General features: G+C 58.2%; 1 long non-coding RNA gene across 1 annotated transcript; it reads right to left on the reverse strand.

Annotated features, from left to right (window-relative positions):
- Positions 1 to 2957: 2957 nt before the first annotated feature.
- On the reverse strand, positions 2958 to 7343 carry LOC149523249 (uncharacterized). The gene is made up of 3 exons (XR_016347256.1): positions 6965 to 7343; positions 3432 to 3584; positions 2958 to 3075 (listed from the first exon to the last, which is right to left on the reverse strand). It is a non-coding gene; the product is annotated as an uncharacterized LOC149523249 (long non-coding RNA).
- Positions 7344 to 19693: the final 12350 nt, after the last annotated feature.

Below are 19693 nucleotides of genomic sequence, written 5' to 3' on the forward strand. Positions count from 1 at the left end.
CAGACCATAAGGAGGACACGGAGGTTTCGAAACCAGCTCAGAGAACAGGGCTGGGTAAGATGCAACCTACCAAACACTGTGATCTGGCCGCTTTCTGTTTAGATCCTGCTGCCCATGCCGCCGAATTCTAAGTGGGGACTCAGGCAGCAGGATCCAATTTTAAATGATTCACGGTTCATGGTTACAGCAGGGGCAGGAGCCACGAGCCCTTTAAAAAGCTGTAGCCACGCTGGACAGCTGCCAGTAGTGGCAAAGCTGTGAGCTCTTTTCTGTGCTTTTAATTGAAAGCCTCAGCCACGGAGAACTCTGAGGGTGGGCTAGTCCACAACACCGCCCCTTCTGCCTCAGGCTCCGCCCCTTCTGTGGGTGGAGCCGGCCTATGACCCCATACCAAAATCCATTAAGTGGCCCCCTTCTGAAAATTATCGCCCAGCCCTGTCACAGAATCATAGAAAAGTCTGAGTGGAAGGGACCATGATAGGTCCAGTGTTTCGCAAACTTTTTTTATAATGTACCCCCTTTAAAAAAAAATGTGTAAGTACCCCCAGTACCTACAGTTTTCAGACACACACAATTTTTTTCTACCGTTGCAACACATTTGTTTAAACAACTGCATCGTAGCCGGGCGGGCGATGGCATTTTTGGGTGTAAAAGGTACAAAAAGAATAAAGCGCTGTCAAACTGAAAACTAAAATTCAGTTTTCTCCAAATTTCAGTTGTGTTGACGTGTCCCCCAGACATCTCTTGAGTACCTTTAAGGGGACTCGTACCACTGGTCGAGAAGCACTGATCTAGTCCACCCCTGCACCGAGACAGGACCAAGCATGTTTGTCTCACCTCTTGGCTCCTAGGACACGGCTTGAACTAACGCACTTGGAAAGACATTATCGTATATACGCCCAAAGTGCTTCGTCTCAGTGTATTACCATAAAATCTAACTGACCAAACTCTGACCTTTCATTTCCCTGTCACTTGGCCAGCCACAGCCTCACAAGCCTTCGGCATCGATCTCAAAGCCTTCGTCACACTTTTACACACCTGTGCTGACACGCTTGTGAGCCAGGCACACTTGTGCGACACGTCCCAAAGCACTTGCTCCAGGGCATTACATCGCACTTGCCTGCCTTTGATGGACAGGGAAAGGGAGACCTGAAAGGCCTCTCCAAGGTCACTAGCGCGAGAGTGAGCGCAGAATTGAGGAGCAAGGGTCTAACACACAACTCTGTGCCTTAGTCACTAGGTGGCATTAGATTAGAACCCGGGAGTTCTTACACCCAACCCCCTGCCCCCTCCACTAGGCCATGCTGCTGGCCTCCCGCCTCTCCCCCAGGGCTTGGAGACAGACGGGAGGCTGGAGCCAGCCTGCGCAGAAGGGGCTGTAACGCTTACAGCTCGTTCATGACACTGCCCCTGCGCAGCCCCTCTCAGATCCACACTCGGAACCCACAAGAAACACCCCAAGAGCAGAGATGAAACCGCCACTCACCTGCAGCCCAGCTTCCAGGAAGGGCAAAGCAAAAGCGGAGCTCGCGGATTCCAGCCCAGCCTGGCACCTGCTTCCTGAACTTTGGCCCCTTTCCTCCAAGATAGCAGGAGGCTGCTCTGGGCCTTTTGTGCCCACGACGGGGCAGAAAAGCAAACTCAGCTGTTGGTTCCATCTTGCGGGCAGAGCCCCGGCAGACAGTGGCAGGCGGGGGTATCGACTGACCCTCCAACCCAGGATATTCCCCCCACACCTGGATTCGCTTCCTAGTCATCCCCATCTCCCTGCACGATCCTTGTTTCTCATCCCGCCGGTCCGAGAAATTGTCAGAGCAGGTTGATCCCGACCTTGCCAAGGGCTTAGGTTACATCACAAGGCTTTGCCGCCACAGCTGTCTTGGCTTGGGTGTGTGGCAAAAGCCCCCCCCCCCCCCCGCTGGCACAGCTATTCTGGCAAAGCCGCCAGGGCAAATGGCAACTCTGCCGAAAAGCATCTGCTGGCTTTAAGCTCCCTGCGAGCTGTTCTCATCGCTCAGCCATCACCACCACTGCCCTGCCCCTCATCCCCGCCCCCACTCCTATCCCCTGGTCTCCTCCATCTCCTCCCCCTTCCCTTCTCCTGCCCCTCCCCATTTCCACCTGCCCTGCCCATCCCCGTCCTCTCCCTCCCCCCGTCTGTCCCCCTCTTATGTGAGGGCTTTGCTGGAAACGCCCCCCCCCCCCAAGCCAGGGAGATCTCCCCTCCGGGAACAATTCAGCCCCCCCCCCCCATCTCGCTCCCTCCACTCCACAGTATTTCCTCCATTCCCCACAGTTTAAAATTGAGCTCCCCCATCCCCTCAGGTGACAGTCGGGCTCCCCCATACGCAGCTGCCTAGGTAGGCACCTCCGCAGCCAGAGCCTGCCCCTGGCGCCCACGTCCCCTCCCCGACTGCCTGTCCCAGGCGACCACCTGAACCTGCGTCCCCCATTCCCTCAGATCACAGCTCCCTCCCTGACCCTGCACCCCCCGACACCCCTCCCCCAGGCCAGACTCCTCTCTGGCACCCGCACCCCCTCCCCCAAACCCTCTGCTCCCCCTTCACCCAGGTCACAGCTCCCTCCCTGACCCTGCACCCCCCCGACACCCCTCCCCCAGGCCAGACTCCTCTCTGGCACCCGCACCCCCTCCCCCAAACCTTCTGCTCCCCCTTCACCCAGGTCACAGCTCCCTCCCAGACCCTGCACCCCTCTAGAGCCCCTCCCCCAGGCCAGAGTCCTCTCCTGCGCCCATACCCCCTCCTGGACCCTGCACCCCTATCCACCGCCCCAGATCATACCCCCCCCCCTGCACCCAGGCTCCACCCCTAAGCTCCCTTCTACACCCAACCACCCCGTCCCAGACCTCAAAGCCCTCGGTAGAAATGTGGCCCTTGATCAGTTGCCAAAATGGCCCCCCCATTACAAATTATTGACCAAGCCTGATCCAAATGTTTTTTGAAACATTGTTTAATGAGAATGTAAATACAATTCAATACAATTGGGAGGGTTGGGGGGAGGGGGACGCAGCTGCTGGCTCCTCAGCTCTTGCTGCTCTCACTGGGTGTCTTCCTGCTGCAAGGGAAGCAGAATCCGTCACATTCATCCCTGGGGACTCAGGGGAACTGGCCCCCCCAGCATTTCCACCCTCCTCCCCCTGCTCTCTGGTCACCCCCCGTCAGGCCCGCAGGGTGAGCTCCTGACCCCCCCCCCCCCAGAGCTCCTGACACCTCGGCCCCCTCCCGCCTCCTAGGACAGTTTCTGTGTTCAGAGCCTCCCCACCCCCAGGGACGCTCGCAGGGGCAGGAGGGATTCTGCCAGCAGGGACGTGGGGTGGGGGCAGCCTGAGGAAAGGGGCGGGGGACTCCCTGAGGGGATGGGAAGGAGACCCTGGCCCTGCCCCACTCTCCTGATCTGCTCCGGCTGCTCACCATGTATTCCAGGAGCTGATGGGCCTGCCCATGCAGGGCGTGGGCCAGGACCAGCCCGGCCTGGCTGGGGCGCCGCAGGGGGGAGCGGGCAGCGAGCAGAGCCTTGTCCAAAAAGCAGTTCTCCTGCTCTGGTGTAAAGAGCTGCCCAAAGACCTGGAATCAAGAGCACAGGAGGTTTCAGCTGACGGCCCAGAGCCCGGCCCCAACTCCTGGGGCTAAAACAGCTTCCTCCTTCCCCAAACTCCCTTCCAGACCCTGCACCCAGACGCTCTCCTCACCCGGCACCCCAACCCCTGCCCCAGGTCACAGCTTCCTCCTGCCCCCAAGACCCTCCTACCCCCACGAGGGCCCCAGCCAGCCCCATCCCCGAGCCCTGCCCTGCCCTGGCAGCGCGTCCTTACCTCTCCCACCCGCACGCTGTTGCTGTGAGCCAGGACCCATCTTTCTTTGTAGTAGTGTCTGCACCACAGGTCCTCTGCCTGGTGGATGTTGAGGCCTGCAAGAGACACAACAGGGTCATTCTGCTGGCAGGTCTGAGCCCTTCCCCTCCCACGGGTCCCTGCAGGCATCCCTGGGCAAATGGAGGGGCACAGGGGGCAGAAGGGGAAGACAGAGGGACGCATCCCCCCTTGGGCCAGTCTGGGGGAAAAGGGCTGGGTCCCCTCCCCCCGCCGCCGGCACCCTCAGGGTGTCCCTGGGGCCCAGGTCCCGGCTGGGTTCCTTACCCCTGTGGTGCAGAAGGAGTTGATACAGGCTGTGCACCCCCTCCCGGGCCAGCCGGCTGACGTCTTCGGATGGGTCCGAAATAAAAAGGCCCAGCTGGGCCACGTGGTGACCCATCCTCGGCCAGTCGGCGGAGTTCTGAGGGGAGAGAAGAGGGGGGGTCCCTCAGCATCCTGGGGCTGCACGTCCCATGCAAACGGCCGCCGAGGCGGGTCTGAGCTCGGGGGACGGACAGAGACACCTCCCGGGGCGGGGCGGGGCCGGCTTTGCGAGGAGACAACCCTGAGCAATGGCCCCGACTGAAGGGTCACTCCGGGGGTGGAACAAGGGGATCCACTGACGGCCACTCCCCAGTCCCCAGGCCCAGTCCCTCAAGAGCCCCCCTGAAGGGCCCAGGGTCGCCCCTCCCCGGGGAAAGGAGAACGCGGCCCATTCCCGGCCCATTCCCAGCCCTGCCTCTGCCTCCCGGGGACGCTCCCAGCCCCGCGCCCTGCAGCCCCAGACCCCCCGGCTCCGAGGTCACTTACGTCAAACCCCGGGAGGGTGGTGGCGACTCCCAGCAGGGCCGTGGTGCTGCCAAGGGCCCTGGCTCGCTCCTGGGGCAGGCGGGACTCCAGCCACGGACTCAGGTGCTGGGGGGGAAAGAGGCAGGTCAGGACCCGTAGGGAGGTGCCGGTTCTGGGCAGAGCCTGGGGCTCCTCTCGGACTGTGCCCCCCCCAGCCACTGACACTTCTCCTCTCTCGGCCCCCCCCCGAGGAGGCAGGGACAATGGCCCCGTCCCCCGCACGGGGCTCACCTCCATTATGAGCTGCAGCCGGGCGGTGTCTGGGGACTCGGCGAGGAGGCTCGCCAGTAGGGCCTGGAGGTCGTAGGGAAGGGCCCGGATGAACTGCTGCAAGACAAGGGGGAGCCCTGGGTCAGAGGGGGGTTGGGGAATCCAGGCCACCCGCTGGCTCCGGGGTGCAGCCTTGAGCAGGGTCTGAGCCGCCTCGCAGAGCAGGGAGGAGCCCAGGCTGGGCATGGAAGGGACGGGCCCCCCGGGAGAGCAACGGGAACCCTGGAGGGAAGGATCCAAACCTGCAGCTTCTTCCCTCCCTCTGCCCCCCCCCCCCCCTCTGGAGCTCCAGCCCAGCCCGGGAGCAGGGCCCGGAGGGACGTACCTGCGTGTGGATGGGCTCCTGCTGCCAGTCCCCAGACACAGTCTGTCCCACGGCCGCCGTCAGCAGGGGGCTCAGGAGCTGGGCCCGCAGGGGAGGCTGCAAGGTGCTGGCAGGAGAGAGGGGCAGAGACTGTTAATTCAGCAGCAGGAGACAGAGACTTTCCCACTCCCTGGCCAGGGGATCTGCTCTGGGGGGAGTCGGCGGGGGGGGGGGTCGGTACCTGAGGCTGCAGGCGGCGTTGAGGCAGTCGGCCAAGACCAGCGGGGGGGGCGAGTCCTCCATGATCTCCTGTGAGACCCAAGGAGACAAAGGGGCGTGTGAGGCTGGGCCCCCAAGAGACGCTCACGCGGCCAGCGCCCCCACCCAGCAGGATCCAACCCCACTGCCTCCCGCTGCCCTGTAGCCCCCCTGCCCGACACAGGGCCCCTCCCAGCACCCCCCTCCCAAACCGGGACCAGCTCAATCCTTGTCCCCAGGCCGTCTCCTGCCCCTCCCTGCCCTGGTGACCAGCCTCTGAACCTCCTCATCCCTGCTCCCCAGGCGCATCCCCAGCAGCCCGCTCGGCTCCCTTCCAGCCCCCCATGGCCCGGGGAGACCCCTCCCTGTCCCGAATCCCCCTTCCTGTCTGGCACCCCACACCTGCCCCATTTCTGTGTCCCTCCCTCCTCCAGCATCCCCACCCACCCTCCCCATGTCCACCTCCAGCCCTCCTGGCTCCACCCATCCCGTTTCCAGCACCCCCACCCGCCGCCATGGCCCAGGCAGACCCCTGTCCACCCCACGTATCCCCTCCCCTCCTCCCGGCCGCCGCGACTCGCTTACAACGATCCTGGCCATCATGGTGTCCTTGCAGCAGCGCGGCGCCAGGGTGTCCTCGCCTCTTTGGAGGGCGGCGAGGCAGGCGGGGGTGACGGCCAGAAGGAACCGCTGCAGGGCGGCTGGGCTCTGCGCCCCAGAGAGAGTCTTTGAGCCTGGGGCCTGCCTGCCCCCCACGGACAGCTGCAGGGCTCAGGTCTCCCAGGAGTGGAGGTGGGAGCTGCCGGTTGTCCAAGCACCCACACTCCCCCCCCAACTGCTGCCTCAGGCTTGTGGGGGCCCAGCTGGTGCATGACAAGAGCCCCCAGCTTGGGGGGTCCAGGTCATGCAGGAGAAGGGGCCCCAGGGGGATCCCCAGGGACAAGCCCCTCCCGGAGGGGGGGGGACGTGCTGGGAAGGGGCCGGACAATCTCGGGTCCCCCCCGTGTGGAGAAGGTTCCTACCGTGTCCCGGGTGTGGAGCTGCTCTTCGATGTCATAGATGGCCCCTTCCTCCACCCGGGAGTCCACCCGCTCCTGGCAGAGCTCCGCCGAGGCGCAGGGGGGCTCTGTGCGGGAGGGAAGGGACCAGGGTGACTCCAGCGGCCAGCAGGGGTCACGCGCCCCCATGTCAGGGACCCAGGGCAGGTTGGGCCCCACACGCCCCTCGCAGGGACCCATCCCCCTGCCACCCTCACATCTGCCAACGCCCTCAGCAGAGCCCCCACCAGGAACAAGAGAGCCAAGCAGCCCCCGCCCCCATCCATTGCCCAGGGTGCGGGGCAGACACTGGGGCTGCCCCCCCCCCCGGGTACTGGGTGAGCCCCTGGGCCCAGCGTGTTCACGGCCCCTCACCTGGGTCTGAGCGGCTGCAGGAGGTGGCCCGGCTGCAGCTGGAGGCCCAGGCGCTGCTGCTGACGGACCTGGACCCACAGCTGCAGGGGCTGGTGCGGGGAGCGACGGGCTGGGGGCTCCCGGAGACTGGCAGGTCCCCGGGGGCCGGGCAGGGCGATGCCCCCTGGTGGTAATGGGGGCTGGGCTCCCGGGGCAGGTGTTTCTCTCCACAGAGGAGGCCCCGGAGCCACCCTACCCGGCTCCCCCGCTGGGCTGGGTCCCGCCTGCCCAGCCGCCTCTGGAGCCAGGTCCGGGGGGGCCTGGCCGGTGGGCGAGTCGCCCCGAGCTGGTGGGATCCAGCTTCCCCGCCCGCGGGGACGGAGAAGCTGCTCCCCACCGGCCCTGGGGCCATCTTCAGGGCTTTCTTGAACCACAGCCGAAAACGTTTGGCCATGCTGCAAATGAGGGGAGCAAAGGGGAGCTTGGGGCGCAGCCTGCAGAGCGAAATCCAGGGGTTCCAGCTCCCCAGAGCGACTGCCCCCAGCCCCCAAATGGCCCCTTGCTTATCGGTTCGGTCTTGCACAGGCACTGCAAGGACCTGAGGGTATGTCTACACTACCCCGCTAGTTCGAACTAGGAGGGTAATGTAGGCATACCGCACTTGCAAATGAAGCCCGGGATTTGAATTTCCTGGGCTTCATTTGCATAAGCGGGGAGCCGCCATTTTTAAAACCCCGCTCGTTCGAACCCCGTGCAGCGCGGCTACACGGGGCACGAACTAGGTAGTTCGAACTAGGCTTCCTAGTTCAAACTACCGTTACTCCTCATTCCACGAGTCTCCTGCCCATCAACAGCCCCTTCTTGGCCAATCAGGGGAGAATCTAAGGTGTGGGGGGTGGAGCGTTCTCCCCAAAGACACCGGCATTGACTTGTTCCAGCCCCACCTCCCCAGTCCCCACAATGGGGGCTGCATCCCCCACCCCACGGCTCCTGCAAACCACCCCCGGTCCTTCAGCTAGTCTGTTGGGTCCCAAGCTGGGGGAGGCAGCAAGGGAAGGTCACAGAGGAGGCAAGAACAGAGCAGAAATGTGGGGGGATGGAGGAAAAGGGAAACCAACCAGGAGAAAGCCCCAGTGGCGCTAAGGACGCAGCCCAGGTGAGGAATCACCTTCTGGCCCTTGACCGAGGGCTGGGCCTGCCTGGAACCCAGCCGGCCCCGGGCGGGATCCAACCCCTGGGGGCTCTTACCTTCGTCACAAAGGTGTCGGGATGTGGAACTCACAGAACGCGAAGGAACCGTGAGGAGGAGACGCACCAGAGCTAAAGCAACCGGGGGTCTCCAAAGTCCCCTGGGCCCGCCCCCCGCTTTTATCAGCCTGAGATGTGGGTCCCTCTGTGAGGTCATCACCTCCCCACCTGCCCTTTGCCTTATATGCTGAGGGCTGCCCAAAGCCCCTGTGAGGTCACCGCCCCCCCCTCACCCTGCCAGGCAAATGTCCTGCCTCTGGCCACCCCCCTGGGAAGTTTGAGCCATTACTAGGGGTCCCTCCCCCTCCCTCATAGGCTGCTCCCTGCCCTACACTGCAGGCTTCTTGCACGAGAGCTGTTTCACGCCGGAGTTCTTGCGCAAAAGGTCTCGTGCAAGAGTGCCTCCACCCTGCCATAGGCTTTTGCACAAGAGCGTCCATGGCAGTGTGAACGCTCTCTTGTGCAAGAAAGCTCTGATGGTCATTTTAGCCATAAAAGTGTCTTGCTCAAGAAGCCCCTGGTGCCCGTCCACGCTGCCTTCTTGCACAACAGCTCTTGCACAAAGGGGGCTTAGTCATCGTAGGGAGAGGAATAACTCCTGTGCAAGGAGCCCTGTTCTCTGATGCTTTACTGCAAATTTACTTCTGCAAGAACACACGTAGAGTGTAGACGCGCAACAAGTTTTTTCGCAAGAACACACAAAAACAAGCCATGTGGATGTTTTCTTTTTAGGCAAAAGCCCCTTTTTGCACAAGATCGGTCGGCCTTTTTGCAGAAATAGGGATCTTGTGGGAAAAGGGGGTTTTTTGCACAAAAAGTAAACATCCACACGGCTTGGTTTTGCGCACAAACCCCGAGCACAAAAACGGATCGACAGAAAATATGCAAATGACATTGCGTGTCATAGAGTCCCTCGTTAGCATATTTGTTGCCAAAAAAACTCGTTGTGTAGACGTAGCCTAGGAGAGAAGCGATCTCAGACACAAAGCCCTTCAGTAAGAGGGCATAGCCCTGGGGCGTGGTAGGAGACGTACGGCAGACATGGGAGGTCACTCTCCTAGCTATTTGGCACGGAGGAGGCCTCAGCTGGAGCACTGTGTCCAGATCTCAGGGCCATGCTTTAGGAGAGAGAGTCCAGAGGGGAACTATGAAAAGGGATTAGGGACGTTAGATATTCACTGAGTAGTCAATTAACCTCATGATTTCTTATCGGTTACTTGACTTTTCGATAGTCCCCAGGGGCCAGCTGTCTCAGTCCTGGCTCGCGCTGGGTGCGGGACCTACCCCCTCTGCGGCTCTGCATTTACAGTGTGTTAGGAGCCAGGCAGGCAGGCAGCCTCGCTCAGTTCCAGTTTGCACCAGGTCCAGAAGCTCAGACCCAGCCCCCAGGCAAGGGCTGCTGCCAGCTTGTGCTGCTGCCTCTGATACAGAGGCAGCAGTACGGAGTGCCAGGAGGGAACTGGTCTAAAAAGCACCTCCCCTTGCGACCTGGCTGCCTGTCATCCCACGCTGCTGCCTCCGTTTTTGGCGAGAGAGAGCCGCCTGTCTTGAGACACCGGTGGGGAGTCGGATTTTCAAAAGGCAGGTCTCTGTCCTTTGTGAGCCTTCCAAAGCGCTTCGGTGGGGGGAGGGGGCAGGAAGGCGGACGACACTCAGGAATTGTAGCACCCAAATCCACGGAGTGTTTCGCCAGCACCTCCTGCAACAGAGCCCAATCCCTGACAGGCTTTTAGGCAAGATAGATCATTTGAAAAAATGACAGACACAGGGTTTTCCGTCACCGCTCTCCCTTTCTTTTATTTCCCTGGGCTAACTGGCTTGTTCCTCTTTGGCTAAGGATGGAAGGGTATGTCTACACTACAATGTTAGTTCGAACTAACGGACGTTAGTTCGAACTAACATTCATAGCCGCTACACTAGCGCTCCGCTAGTTCGAATTTGAATCGAACTAGCGGAGCGCTTAGTTCGAACTAGGAAAACCTCATTTTACGAGGCTTAAGCCTAGTTCGAACTTACTAGTTCGAATTAAGGGCTGTGTAGCCCCTTAATTCGAACGAGTGGGAGGCTAGCCCTCCCCAAGTTTCCCTGGTGGCCACTCTGGCCAACACCAGGGAAACTCTATGCCCCCCTCCCGGCCCCGGACCCCTTAAAGGGGCACGGGCTGGCTACGGTGCCCGTGCCAAGTGCAAGCCTGCTAGCACCCAGCCAGCAGACCCTGCACCTGGCACGGCACAGAGCCACCCACCCGATGTCCCCCAGCCCACCCCCTCTTCCCGGGACCAGGCTGGCGGCTCCCGGAAGCTTGCCCGGGACCGCAAGAGGCGGGTACATTCCTGGGCTAGTGCGGACATCGTGGACCTCGTCCACGATCTCCGCACTAGGCACAGGAAAGTGGCCATCTAGGGCAGGAGAGCTGCCAGCCTGGCCACCCAGGAGCAGGTTTGCATGAAAATCAAGGGGGTCCACTGAGACCCCCGACCCTGAGCCCTGAGCTTACAATGGCCGTCCTGGGTCAGACCAAAGGTCCATCTAGCCCAGTAGCCTGTCTGCCGACAGCGGCCAACCCTAGGGACCGTGGAGGGGATGGACCAAAGACAGTGACCAAGCCATTTGTCTCGTGCCATCCCTCTCCAGCCTTGCACAAACTTTGGGCAGGGACACCACTCCTACCCCCTGGCTAAGACTACTCCATGGACCCAACCTCCATGACTTGATCTCACTTCCCTTTAAACTCTGTTCTAGTTGTAGCCTTCACAGCCTCCTGCAGCAAGGAGTTCCACCGGTTAACTATTTGCTTTGTCAAGAAGAACAACTTTCTCTTACTAGTTTCAAGCCTGCTACCCAGTCCTTTCCTTTGGTGTCCTCTAGTCCTTCTTTATGGGAACTCATGAAGAACTTTTCTCAATGCACCCTCTCCACCCAACCCCTGCTTTTAGAGACCTCTAGCCTGTCCCCCCTCCGTCTCCTCTTTTCTAAGCTGAACAGTCCCAGTCTCTGTAGCCTCTCTTCATCTGGGACCTGTTCCCAACCCCTGATCATGTTAGTTGCCCTCCCCTCTCCCAGCCTTAATCTTCCCCTCTCCCACCTCCTTTTCCCAGTCTCCCCCAGTTTTGTTCAATAAAGACAGAGTCAATGTTGGAAGAAACGTTATCTTTATTTTGTACATCAAGAAGAAGGGGGGCTAGGGAAGGGTAAGTGGAAGGAGGTGAGGGAGGAATGGGGTACGAGCCCCCGATGGGGAGGACTGGGCTGGCTCTGCAGGCTTCTGGGGGTGGAAGCTCTCCTGCAGCCCCCCGATTACCCCCTCTCCCCAGATGGCAGCCTGCGGCAAGTGCAGCCGGGCTGATGGCTGAGTGGTGTGATGTGCCCAGTGTGGGTACTCCGGGCACTCCAAGCCAGGACTGGTTTTCAAGCGGGGCACCCCTTAGAACTGTCTGTCCTGGGTGGGGGTCGGGACCCTTTAAGCGCAGCCCTCGGCTAGCCTGAGACTGCATCTCCACGCTCTAAGTCCTCCTCTGATGCCCTGCTGGCACTGCTTCCGGCCATCCTTAAGCCCTGTTCAGAGTCCACTCAATGTGGACTTGCTAGTTCGAATTAGCAAAACTAGTTTTTAGTTCTAGACGCGTTAGTTCGAATTAGCTTAGTTCGAACTAGCGCTGTAGTGTAGACATACCCGAAGAGAGGAGCCAGCAGGGGTAGAATGAATTGTGTACCAGGTCCTGGAAACAAGAGCATCTCCTCCAGATCACCCATCCACACCTGAACTGTTTAAAAGCTTGGCTGCCAATAAAGACACCTTAGCTCAGCAAATGCCAAGCCAGGCACCTGTGTTTGGACACGAGGGGTGCACAGGGATGTGAGAACCAGGAAGGCTGATCTGTGAATTCACCCCCAACCGTCCCAGTACAAGACAGACGCTTGCGCCAACCAGCAGGGGTCACTGCTCCTCCGGTTTGGCTTGGACAAAGGTGCCCATCTGTTTGGTGTTCGCGTCTCGGAGCTGCGCCAGCTGCCTCTGGCCACGGCGGAGCAGATACTCGATGTGCATCACGTCGGCCCGGGGGATGCTGGCGTTCTTCCGGAACTCGGCCTGGATGCGAGGCAGGAATCCCGGCTTCTCCCGGCCGGCGCGCAGGAACTGCCTGTATAGGCTCAGGACGTGCTTCTGCAGCTTGCTATGCCGGGCCATGGTGCGCCTGGGGGGCCCGCCCAGGCCACGGGGGGCCAGCGCCACGAGGCAGGGGCTGGAAGTGAACAGAGGCGGAGATGTTAGAGCAGCATCTCATTCCCAGACGCGCCTGTGCAGGCATTTCCATGCACTTTTCACCCCCACCTGCTAGGGTTACCAGATGGTTTAAAAAAAATACCGAACAGCAGGGACCGGGGGGGGGGGGCGGGACTGGCTGGAAGAGAGGGGGTGGGGGGGAACCGGCCGCCGGGAAGCAGGGCTGGCTGGGAGGGGGCTGGAGGGAGCGGGGCTGGCCGGGGGCAACCAGCCGTCGGGAAGCGGGTCTAGTTGGGTTGAGGACCAAGAGGTGGGGGAACCGGCCGGCAGCGCTGCAGAGATGTACCAGAGCCTGGGTCGGATTCATCTTTGGTGGGCCCTGGCTCCTAGACCATAGACACACTCCCCCCCCCACCACCCCCCCGGAGGCCCTAGGGAAAATGGCACCCCGGCCCTGTGGACATGGTGCCCTCTCTGTTTCCCTTGGCCCCGTAGGCACTAAGCTCCACTCCTGCCGCCCAACTCCTACAAGAACCGACGGATTTCTCTGTGGCCCCCGACCCAAAAAAGGATCCCCCCAGCCCTGTGTTAGGGGATACGAGGGAGTATGGCTGGGACGTAAGTGCAAATAACTCTGCTCTTAGCAGCTCTGAACCGATGGGCTCTGCCCTGTGCCCCAACCAAGAACCCTAACATAAGAACGGCAGTACTGGGTAGCCTGTCTGCTGACAGTGGCCAGCACCAGGTGCCCCAAAGAGGGTTGACCAAAGACAATGATCAAGCGATTTGTCTCCTGCCATCCTTCTCCAGCCTTCCACAAACAGAGGCCAGGGACACTATTTCTATCTCCTGGCTAATGGCCTTTTATGGACCTAACCTCCGTGAAATTATCTAGCTTCTCTTTAAATCCTGTTATAGTCCTAGCCTTCACAGTCTCCTCTGGCAAGGAGTTCCACAGGTTGACTACACCCTGTGTGAAGAAGAACTTTCTTTTATTAGTTTTAAACCTGCTACCCATTAATTTCATTTGGTGTCCTCTAGTTCTTCTATTATGGGAACTAATAAATCACTTTTCTTGATTCACCCCCTCCACACCACTCATGTTTTTATAGACCTCTATCATATCCCCCCTCAGTCTCCTCTTTTCTAAACTGAAAAGTCCCATCGCTTTAACCTCTCTTCATATGGGACCCGTTCCAAACCCCTAATCATGTTAGTTGCCCTTTTCTGAACCCTTTCCAAGGCCAAAATATCTTTTTTGAGGTGAGGAGACCACAGCTGTACACAGTATTCAAGATGTGGGCGTACCATAGTTTTATACAGGGGCACCCTGAGTTACCAAACCACATGACACTGCCCATTAAAAACCCACCAGGACTTACCCAGCATTTATATGCAGAGGTCCCGCACCAGCAGCAATCTGCACTGGACAGGAAACCATCCGCCCAGCACGCGCGGGAAATCACAGGAACCCACCCTGGACGGTCCGATGCCCCAGCCCTGACAGAAGAAAATCAAGGTGTGCTTGAAGTGCCACGCCCACCATCCCTTGGTCCTCTGGGGCATTCGGCACATCCTGCTGGGTGAAAGGGCCGGTCACAGCTCCAGGGTCTGTCACACTTCAGGGCCTTTGGCAGCTCCTATTCACCGGGGTCAGGCAGATAATCGCCCCGAGCTTTCCCAGCACTTTTCAGCATCAGCTCTCAAAGGGGGGCAGCGTGACCCCCATGGGAGCAGGGGAATGTCAAAGAAGGAATGGGGCGGGGCAGGGGAGGCAGCCAATGGCTTCTCCTAATGCAGTGGTCCCCAACCATTTGAGGATGCCGGGCGCCAAGGGGTGTGGCTGTTTGCCCGCAGGGCGCCCTGGAGCGGAGCCCCCCATTGCGCACCCGGGGGCGGGGCCCCCCCATAGACACATTCCCAGGGCCGCCCCCCCCCCCCAAGTACCGCATGCCCAGGGCCGGGCCTCCCGCCAAGCACCGCGCGCCCGGGGCCGGCGCACCCTGCAAGCGCCACGCGCCCGGGGCCGGCACTAGCGCTGGCACTCTCCCCCCCCCAAGCACCGCGCGCCCGGGGCCGGCGCTCTCCAAGCGCTGTGCGCCCAGGGCTGGCGCACCCTGCAAGTGCCGCACGCCCGGAGCCTGCGCTCCCCCATGCGCCACGTGGCCATAGCGCGGGCAGCCAATCTGCGGCGCCCCGGGGCCGGCGCTCACCGTGCACCATGCGCCCGGGGCCAGCTCCGGCACCGCACATGCGCCACGTGCCCGGGGCCAGGCCAGCCCTGAGCACTTGGCGGGCGCATACAAATGCGGGCAACATGTTGGGGACCACTGTCCTAATGTTAGCAGTGGGGACACCAAGTTTGGAAGTGAATGGTTAACCAGTAAGCCGGTTATGGTTAACCAGAGGGGGCTGGAGCAGCCCTCCACCAGCCATAGGCAGAGGGCACTCTGGCACGCCACGGGTAGGGTTGCTCAGCAGTCACAGCAGTGTGCCACGGGGGTAGGTGTGTGGGCTGCTCCAAGCCCGTCTTTAACACGTCCTACGTGTCCCATTTAATCGGTTAACTGGTTCAACATATTGTTTAACTGGTTAGCTAATTAAATGAGATTTTACATCCCTGGCACCAAGGTGGCTAAAAGTAGGGTTGAATTGGGACTAGAAATTCCAGGATTTTGACTTTTTTTTCCTGATCACACACAGTTCTGCAAATAAATTCACGTTTTGTTTAGATTTTGACTTTTTTTAAATGTAGTACGGTGGATTACGGAAGATAAACTTTAAAGAGACCAAACAAAGAGTCATTTCAGGAATGGAAAACTACATTTTAATGTTCTGAAATGGTGGAGTTTTCCCCTTCCAAACAAAAGGTCACTAAAATCAGCGTTTTCCAATGGAAAAACACCCCCTCAGAAAACTTCCTTCCAGCTCTAGTTAAAACGGACGTATTTTGAAGTGTATAATCAACCTCTGGAACTCACTGCAAAAGGATATTAATGATGGTGAAGGAAAGGGGAGGGAATCATAGAATCATAGAGCTGGAAGAGACCTCAGAAGGTCATCAAATCCAGCCCCCTGCTCTAGGCAGGACCAATCCCAACTAAATCAACCCGGCCAGGGCTTTGTCAAGCTGAGACTTAAACACCCGCTGTGTACAGCCTTTCTGATCCCTTCTGGGGAAGCATGGGTGGGAAGAAAGAATTAGACAGGGTTAGACAAACCCGTAGGTCTTGGTTGACTTCGTCCTGCTTCAGGGCAAGGCGCTAAACTTGGGGACTACTCTAGTCAGACCAACATTTCAATCAATCTTGTCAAGAAACAGGCAAAAAAAACCCCAACCCAAAGCAGGGAGAAACACGTTCATTGGTTTGTAAACACAGACACAGAGAACAGCTCCTTCCGTTAGGGGGGGTGGGAATAAAGAAAATAATCCCTCGCCCCCTCCCTTCCTATTTGGTCCTAAAGGATGAAGATTTGTGCAGGCTGCGGGGGCAGGACTGATACTCAGGGAACGGGGAGCATGGGGGAGAAGGGGGCAGCTTGCTTACAATCCAGGGGCAACCCCGTGTCTCGGGGCTGGCCCAGCACAGGCAGGATTTCTGCAGCGCAGGGGGACACGAGGTGAAACAAGCAGCGACTCGGCCGATTGGGGCTTGTTATTGTAGGGTCGCATTGAAGCAGACACTGGCACCAGCGTCGCCTCCAAGGAGTGCGCGGCCTGGTAACCCCGGACGGACCCGGACCTGGACCCCCCTGCGCTGGGGGGCCAGGAGTCACCGCCCCCCGCCCCTCACCTCCGCCTCCTGCCTGCTCGCAGCCCCCGGGCCCGCGGCAGCAGCTGTGCCAGCCGGCTCCGAATGTTGAAACACCAGCAACATTAGCCCTCGCTTCCCATTGGCTGGAGGGCCCCAGGGGCGGGCGCAGGGAAGGGGAAGCTCCGCCCTTCGAGGGCCACGTGGGCCGGCAGTGGAAGTTGCAAGTCAGCTGGAGGAGAGAGGGGCCCGGCCCGGCCTGCGCACGTGGCTTTCACCGCAGCGCTCACCTGCCCTCACGCCCCACGCTCCTGCTTTTCCCTCCCTGCGTTGTTCGACCCAACCCTCACCCAGGCATCCACCCAGTTCACCCCGATTCTCACCCCTTTTTAAACTTGTTCCTAAGAAACCCCGATCGGTTCCTGGGAAATTCCAAACAACTCTTATCAGTGGTGCCTGTTACATACCAGCTGGGTTTTCCCTGTGATATTTACATTCCCACTGCCTCCTTTTTTCGCCCCTCCCATTTTTTCCTCCCCTGTTCATTTTGGTTCTGGACATACAACACTCCAGTCGTCTGAAGAAGTGGGCTATGCCCAGGAAAGCTCATGATCCCATTGACACGGTTTGTTAATCTTTAAGGTGACTATATGTTGTGTTTTAAGTTTTTCCTGTTACAGACTCACTCAGCTACCCCTCTGAAACTCGTGAGCTCTGTCTACACTGCAGGCTTCTTGCACAAGAACTGTTTTGCAGAAGAGTTCTTGTGCAAAAGGTCTTCCATACGAGCGCGTCCACACTGCCATGTGCTTTTGCAGAAGAGATGTGCTTTTGCACAAGAGCATCCATGGCAGTGTCGACACTCTCTTGCACAAGAAAGCTCTGATGGCCATTTTAGCCGTAGGGGTTTTTTGCGCAAGAAATTCATGTTGCCTGTCTACACTGCCGCCTTCTGGAAGAGCTCTTGTGCAAGAGGGCTTATTCCTCGTGGGGAGAGGAATAACTCTTCCAGAAGAAGCCCTGTTTTCTGATGCTGTACTGTAATACTTGTGCAAAAACACGCACGCAGTGTAGACACTCTGCAAGTTTTTGCGCAAGAACAGCTGTTCTTGTGCAAAAAGCCTGCAGTGTAGACATAGCCTTAGAGGGGCAACCCCAACAGTCATTACTAACAAGGAGTCCTGTGGCACCTTGAAGATTTATTTGGGCATCAGCTGTTGCGGAGGAAAAGCAGGTCCAAGTGTTTTTTACCCCTGGAAGCGGATGCCCAAATACACGTGTTAGTCTTTAAGGTGCCCCAGGGTGCCTCTGTTTAAACAAGTGGAAGAGAAGGGCCTGTGTGCACCTCATAGGATGCCAGGCTAGACTGAAGATCACAATGGCCCTCTCTGGCCTGGAAGTTAATGAATGGTTGCATCTGGCCAGGCTGCCTCTCTTTATGCTTGCATTAACTAACTGGGTTATTTGCAGGTGTTGTACTCAGTCCAGCTGTGTCGGAGCGCCTGCTGCTGGAGGAGAACGCAAAAGTTCTGTTACCTGGTTTGTAAGTCTGGAGCCTTCTCTACTGCATGAGGTACAAGCCACCTGGCTCTTCGCTAAAGTTGCAGAGCCGAGTCACTATCGCTGGATGTGGTCTCCGTGCCCAGAGTCCCCAGAGACCACAAACCAGATAAGATTCGAAATCACCCAAGCAGATTTTTTGCGTAACAACATGCAATAATAGTTGCCAGCGAACAGACTCAGCGCTGCGCCGCTACACTTTATGGAAGCCGCGGCAATGTCCTAACACCCACTGAGCACCATCCAGTGCCCCCACACAGTCAGCTGGTGAACACCATTTGAGGTGAACTTTTATACATTCCTGATGTATCAGGTTGCTACCCCCTGTTACCTGGTTACCGTCCCTTACCTTGCAGAAGGGGGCTTACTTCCTAGTCTTCATACTGTCAACTTACTATCTGTTATGCTGTCAACTTTGACCTGGTCCTGAACATAGGTCGGTATGTACTTTATTTGTGGGAGGTAAATGGTACCAAGATGTTCCTTAGGACAATCCACAGAACTACAGACCGGTCAGCCTTACCTCACTCCCCGGAAAAATCATGGAGGGGATCCTCAAGGAATCCATTTTGAAGCACTTAGAATAAGGAAAGGGATCAGGAGCAGTCAGCATGGATTCACCAAGGGCAAGTCATGCTTGACGAACCTGATTGCTTTCTATGACGAGGTAACTGGCTCTGTGGACATGGGGAATTCAGTGGATGTGATATACCTGGACTTATTCTTGCCAGCAAGTTAAGGAAGTATGGATTGGATTAATGGACTGTAAGATGGATAGAAATCGGGCTAGACTGTTGGGCTCAATGGGTAGTGATCAACAGCTCGATGTCGGACTGGCGGTCAGTTTCAAGCAGAGTACCTCAAAGACCGGTTCTACGGTCGGTTTTGTTCAACATCTTTATTAATGACTGGATGAGGGGATGGATTGCACCCTCAGCAAGTTTGCCTATGTCACTAAGCTAGGGGGAAAGGTAGATACATTGGACGGTAGGGTATATGGTGCAGAGTGTCCAAGACATATTGGAGGATTGGGCCAAAAGAAATCTGATGAGGTTCAACAAGGACAAGTGCAGAGTCCTGCACTTGAATGGAAGAATCCCAAGAATTGTTATAGGCTGGGACCGACTGGCTAAGTAGCAGTTCTGCAGAAAAGGACCTGGGGGTTACAGTGGATGAGAAGCTGGATATGAGTCAACAGTGTGCCCTTGTAGCCAAGAAGGCTAATGGCATATTAGGGTGCATTAGGAGGAACATTGCCAGCAGATCTAGGGAAGTGATTATTCCCCTTTATTGGGATGTGGTGAGGCCACGTCTGGAGTATTGTGTCCAGTTCTGGGCCCCCCACTACAGGAAGGATGTGGACGCATTGGAGAGGGTCCAGTGGAGGGCAACAAAAATTATTAGGAGGCTGGAGCACATGACTTAGGAGAGGCTGAGGGAGTTGGGCTTGTTTAGTCTGCAGAAGAATGACGGGGGATTTGATAGCAGCCTTTAACTATCTGAAGGGAGGTTCCAAAGAGGATGGAGAGAGGCTGTTCACAGTGGTGACGATGGCAGAACGAGGAGTGATGGTCTCAAGGTGCAGTGGGGGAGGTGTATGTTGGATATTAGGAAAAACTCTTTCCCTAAGAGAATGGTGAAGCACTGGGATGGGCTAACTAGGGAGATGGTGGAATCTCCATCCCTAGAGGTTTTTAAGTCCTGGTTTGACACAGACCTGGTTGGGATGATTGAGTTGGGATTGGTCCTGCTTTTGGGCAGGGGGCTGCACTCGATGACTCCTGAGGTCTCTTCCAGCCCTGGGATTCTATGGTTCTAAGGCAAGGGACTTCTTTTATTTGAGAGCCCCAATTCCTTCAACAGCAGTATAGGTCCAATCCATGGAGCTCCTGAAGAGCAGCTCTGCATCCCATTCTATGGCAGCCCAACTGTCCTTGGAACTGGTCAGACCAGTGTGACATCCCC

This window comes from Pelodiscus sinensis, chromosome 18 (assembly GCF_052426305.1).
Source record: "Pelodiscus sinensis isolate ZL-2025 chromosome 18, ASM5242630v1, whole genome shotgun sequence".
In the NCBI taxonomy this organism is placed as follows: Eukaryota; Metazoa; Chordata; order Testudines; family Trionychidae; genus Pelodiscus; species Pelodiscus sinensis.